The sequence below is a fragment of the Sapajus apella genome, unplaced genomic scaffold, assembly GCF_009761245.1.
Source record: "Sapajus apella isolate SASKATOON/1434 unplaced genomic scaffold, GSC_monkey_1.0 scaffold46, whole genome shotgun sequence".
NCBI classification, from domain to species: domain Eukaryota; kingdom Metazoa; phylum Chordata; class Mammalia; order Primates; family Cebidae; genus Sapajus; species Sapajus apella.
This window is the reverse complement of record NW_022436986.1, coordinates 13,988,762-13,994,644: the sequence shown is the minus strand read 5'-3', so window position 1 is coordinate 13,994,644 and position 5,883 is coordinate 13,988,762. Positions and strand designations below refer to the sequence as shown.

General features: G+C 38.4%; 1 non-coding gene across 1 annotated transcript; it reads left to right on the top strand.

Annotated features, from left to right (window-relative positions):
• The first annotated feature begins 4,794 nt into the window (after positions 1-4,794).
• On the top strand, positions 4,795-4,898 carry LOC116524946. Its single transcript, XR_004257544.1, has one exon. It is a non-coding gene; the product is annotated as a U6 spliceosomal RNA (small nuclear RNA).
• Positions 4,899-5,883: the final 985 nt, after the last annotated feature.

Below are 5,883 nucleotides of genomic sequence, written 5' to 3'. Positions count from 1 at the left end.
ATGTTATCTCCACATCTCAAATCTTAAGGCTGCACTGGATTCTGGAAACTAATGAGACTGCATCCACGACCACCTAACAGGTGGCTTTCAGTCTTCACTGTCCCGTATTTAACATTTCCCCTAGTTACCTGTGGTGTCACCCCTGTGTTAAGCACATATTGTATGCCAGGCACTGGGCCTTAATATCAATTCACCTTCCCAAACCTCCTCATTGATATTGTTACCTCCCTTGTCCAGAGAGGAAAAGAGGCTCAGAGAGATAAAGTCATACATCAAGTCATGTAGCTAGACAGGGTAGAATTCAGATTTGAATCAAGGCCAGCTAGACCGCAAAATGATTGTTCTTCCTGTTAACAGGACTGTCATTTTAGAACCTATGACTAGGGAAAAAAACAAAAAATGCCAAACTCTAGGCTACCCATGTGGTAGATGGAGTTGTGAGCTGCTTTTCCACTGATCACCACTGAGACTCTTCCCAGGCGGTTTGCCCTCTCTAGTCACAGTCTTCACATCTGTAAAAGAGAGACTGGTCTCAATATTCCTTACGGTGGGATTTTCAAACCATGAGTCAGACCCATTAAAATGTAATCACATCAACAGAGTCACCACAAACATTTTTTAGGAAACGAAAGGAAGAAAAGAAAAACCGGCATAGAAAAGATGAGTGATTTTTTTGTGACAGGTATACATACACACACATTTGTGCCTTTGTGTATATGTATACGTGCATTGGGTCATGATGTAAGATCGAGTTCTCACTGTGGACTGCTGTCAAGACTTTGAAAGTGACTGCTTTAAGAGGATTCTTTCAGCCTAGAGACTTAGGTCTCACAACTGCAAATGCAAACCTAACAGTTTGCTGGAAACTCTGTAGACCAATAGAAAGAGGAGAAAGATAGAATCAGACAGATAGGTTTTAAGAGTTTTTTTGGTCTTTTGTTTTAGAGACATGGTCTCACTATGTTGCCCAGACTAGTCTCGAACTCTTGACCTCAAGCGATCCTCCTGCCTTACCTCCCAAACTGCTACAATTACAGGTGTGAACCACCACACCCAACCCAGACTTGGATTTGGATCTGAGCTCTTCTAATTATGACTATGTGCCCTCGAGTAAGTCATTCTACCTCTTTGGGCCACAGTTTTATTATCTGTAAAATGCAAATAATAATGCCCATCTTATAGGGTAATAACGAGGCTTAGATGAGAAAATATAATCACTTAGCAGAGTTCCAGGAACATCATAATGCCCAAAATATGTTAATTATAATAACTGTTAATTTAAATATTTTTATTATGACCACTATAATTATTTTCAAATTGCATTGAAATTATTTATTTACATATCTTTTCCTAGAATAGACTCACAAGGAAATCCAAGGTAGTCTTTGTCGTTGTATATGAAACCCATATTATATTCAGCGCAAATTGATGATGTTGACATTATCTCCAAAGTTAGAACTAGGACCAGAAGCCTTAAAGACTATTCGATATACCCCTTAACAAATTTACAAAGGGACTTTCATTCAGTTAAAAGCTCTTTGAAAAGAAAATGCACTGTCTTGAAATTTAATAACAATGACTTAACACTGCAAGGCATTTTATTATTACGAGGTGAGATCACCCACATAATTTTATTTCAATCTCCCAACCACATTGCAAGGGAAATACTGTTCTCAAGCCCCATTTTACAGCATGAAAACTGAAGCTCAGAAAGTATTTGATGTGCCCAAGTCATAGAACCAGTAGTGTTGACTTTGAGCTATATGTTCTTTCTCTTGTACAGGTGATTCATAAATCTTAGGTTGTAAGCGAAAATAACCAGGAAACTGGTCAAAAACATATCGCCAGGTCCCAATCCTAGAGATTGCAACTCAGTTATTCTGAAGAACAGGAATTCGCTTTTTTTTTTTTTCCTGAGAGGGAGTCTCACTCTGCCTCCAGGCTGGAGTGCAGTGGCGCTATCTTGGCTCACTGTAACTTCCACCTCCCAGGTTCAAGCGATCCTCTTTCCTCGGCTTCCCGAGTAGCTGGGATTATAGGCACCCGCCATGACCAGCTAATTTTTGTATTTCTAGTAGGCACCCACCATGACCAGCTAATTTTTGTATTTTTAGTAGGCACCACCATGACCAGCTAATTTTTGTATTTTTAGTAGAGATGAGATTTCACCATGTTGGCCAGGCTGGTCTCGAAATCCTGACCTCAAGTGATCTGCCCGTCTCAGCCTCCCAAATTGCTGGGATTTACAGGCATGAGCCACCACTCCTGGCCTGGAATTTGCTTTTTAACAAGCATCCACAAGTGATTCTGATCTAGATGATCAGAAAATGACTACTCCCTTCATAGAGCAATCTCTTAAAAACACGGGTTGAATGCCCTAATCTGAAAATCCAAAAATCTGAAATGCTCAAAAATCCAAAATTTTCTGAGAACCAGTATGAGATAGTGACACTTTTGCTTTCTGGCAGTTCAATGTACACAAACTTTGTTTTATACACATAATTATTGAAATATTGTATAAAATTACCTTCAGGCTATTTGCAGAAGGTATATATGAAATATAAATGAATTTTGTATTTCGATTTGTATTCTATCCCCAAGATATCTCATTACATATATGCGAATATTTCTAAATCTGAAAAAAGACTAAAATTCAAAACATTTCTGATCCCACGCATTTCAGGTAAGGGATACTCAACTTGTACTCACAAACAAAGGTCATATTTCCCTAGAACTTATTCATGTTGCATATAAAATGTTACATATAAAATGTTGCAGCCATTATGGAAAACAATATGGAAATTCCTCAAAAAATTAAAAAACAAAACTATCATAGTGAATCCATTTGTACATTTGCCAAAGGCTCTTCTCAGTTACAATGGGTACATAAAGACCCAGGATCTGGAATTCCCAGACTTTGCTTTGCTAACATTTTCATTTTGCCCCCTGTCCAAGCTTTAGGCCCTACTCTTGACAGTGGTGAAAAGACTATTTTTAAATCACCTGGCTCTCTGACCAGCAGTGCATGCCCTGAGGGTGGAGCCAGGCTGTATCTACACCACATCAAAATGAAGGTGTTGTAGGAGTAAGGGCTCTGAAGGGCTTTTGGGAAAGCTGAGGTGCATCCCATGGAAATCATCCTCAACTTCTCCAGCCAGAGTTGGTACCCCCAGGTGCAGCTCCTATAATTCTTTGTTAGTTTACAAGCCTGCCCTCTGGAGAAAAAAGGTTCAGGGAAGAGAGGGCAGAGGAATCATACCTTATTCATCGTATTCATCACTCCACCCTTATACACAGCTATAGACACTCAGCAGATGCTGAGCGTGCAAGTGAATGATTCAATCACTGAATGCAGAACAAACATTACCATAGCAGACTTACTCTTATTACAATGTTGAATAAAAGTTTTCTAGCTGCCTGTATCTCATTAAGTTTGACCACCTCTAGAATTCAAAGATGATTTTTTTTTAACTGTGATGGAAACATCTTTCATTTTTCTTGGAATACATTAAAATATTAAAAAAGAAAAAGAGCACTTCTTGTGAAGCAGAAATGATGAACAATAAACTCTGTGGTTTGTGAGACATGAAACACCATAAACTGTTTTGAAAAGATAATTTTCCTGGAAACAATATATTTGGAAACCAATTTGCCATTTCAATGGCCAAACCTTGGCCTGCTAATCCCCAGAGGAATATGGAGTAGGAGGCTTTGTGGTGCAACCAACAACCACCATTTCACAGAATGGCTTTTCTAAGACAGATTCAGTGCAAACACAGTGCATAGTTCAATGTTCTGATGGTGTAGTCTCAGTCACCTTCTTATGGCAGGAGTATCATTCCTATTTTACAGCTGTAATAACTTAGGTTCAAAAATCACACAGCTAATAAGAGTTAGAGCTGGAATGATACAATATCTGTCCTCCTGTGATTGCTTTATTTCACTTGGCATAATGTCTTACAGGTTTATCCATGTTGTTGCATATGAAAGATTTCTTTCTTTTTTTACTGGCTGAAAAATATTCCATTGTGTGCATTTACCATATTTTCTTTATCCATTCATTTATCAACAGACATTAAGGTCGTTTCCATATATTGGCTACTATGAGTGCTATGGTTTGAATGTACCTGCCAAAATTCTTGTTGAAATTTAACTGTTGTTGTAACAGTATTGAAAGGCAAGACCTTTAAGAGATGATGAGGTCATGAGGTCTCCGCCCTCATGTATGAATTAATAGTGTTATCATGGGAGTGGGTTAGTTGTCAAAGGAGACCTGGTAAAAAAGATGGGTTCAGCTCATTTCTCTCTCTGTCTTGTATGTTCACTCACTCTGTTATACCTCCTATCATATGATAACCCTGGCCAGACACTGGCACCATGCTCTTGGAATTCGCAGTCTCCAGAACTGTGAGAAGTAAATGTCTTTCCTTTATAAAATATGTAGTCTGTGGTATTTTGCTATAGCAGCAGAAAATAAACTAAGACAGTGAATAATGCTGCAATAAACATAGGAAGGCAAATATCTCTTCAAGATCCTGATTTCAAACGTTTTGGATATATAGCCAGAAGTGAGGCTACTGGTACTATGATAGTTTTATTTTTTAATTTTTTGAGGAATCTCCATATCGTTTTCCATAATGGCTGCAACATTTTATATGCAACATAAATAAGTTCTAGGGATCTGCTGTGCAACACAGTGCCTATAGTTAACATTACTGTATTGTAAACTTAAACATTTTGTCGAGAGGGTAAATCTCACGTTAAGTGCTCTTACCACAAAAAAAAAAGGTTGGAATGCTCGCTTCAGCAGCACATACACTAAAATAGGAATGATACAGAGATCAGCCTGGTCCCTGCTCAGGGATGACATGCAAATTCATGAAGCATTCCATATTTTCTTAATTAAAAAAAAAAAAGCATAGAGGACACAAGAAAACTTTTGGACGTGATTGATATGGTTTGGCTGTGTCCCCACCCAAATCTCATCTTGAATTGTCTCTCTTAGAATTCCCACATGTTGTGGGAGGGACCCAGGGGGAGGTAATTGAATCATGGGGGCCAGTCTTCCCCTGCTATTCTCGTGACAGTGAAACAGTCTCATGAGATCTGATGGGTTTATCAGGGGTTTCCACTTTTGCTTCTTCCTCACTTTCTCTTGCTGCCACCATCTAGGAAGTGCCTTTTACCTCCTGCCATGATTCTGAAGCCTCCCCAGCCATGTGGAACTATAAGTCCAATTAAGCCTCTTTTTCTTTCCAGTCTCAGGTAAGTCTTTATCAGCAGCATGAAAACAGACTAATACAATGATGGATGTTTATTACTTTGATTGTGATAGTGGTTTCATGGGTGGATGCACACAATCTAAACCATCAAATTGTATACATTAAATATGTACAGATTTTTTATAGATCAATTATACCTCAAAAAGGCTTAAATAAAAGCCTAGTGGATGTTTCACAAAAATGTAAATACACTTAACATTACTGAACTGTGCATATAAAAATGGTAAAATTTATATCATGTGTTTTTCATCACCAAAAAAAAAAGGTAGACAAAACAAAGAGAACAAGGTAGAGCTGGTTTTAAACTTAGGTCCTTTTGGTTGAAGTTCAGCAGTCTCATCATAAAACATATTCAATTAACTCTAGCCTAATGCTGGGTAATGTGGTCTGCTTGTGTCCCCATTCAATTCTCAACGTTAATTGTATCTCCCAGAATTCTGAAGGACCCAGAGGAAGGTAATTGAATCATGGAGGCTGGCCTTTTCTGTGCTATTCTCATAATAGTGAATAAGTCCCACAAGATCTGATGGGTTTATCAGGGGTTTCCACTTTTGCTTCTTCCTCATTTTCTCTTACTGCCTGGATGTAAGAAGTACTTCTC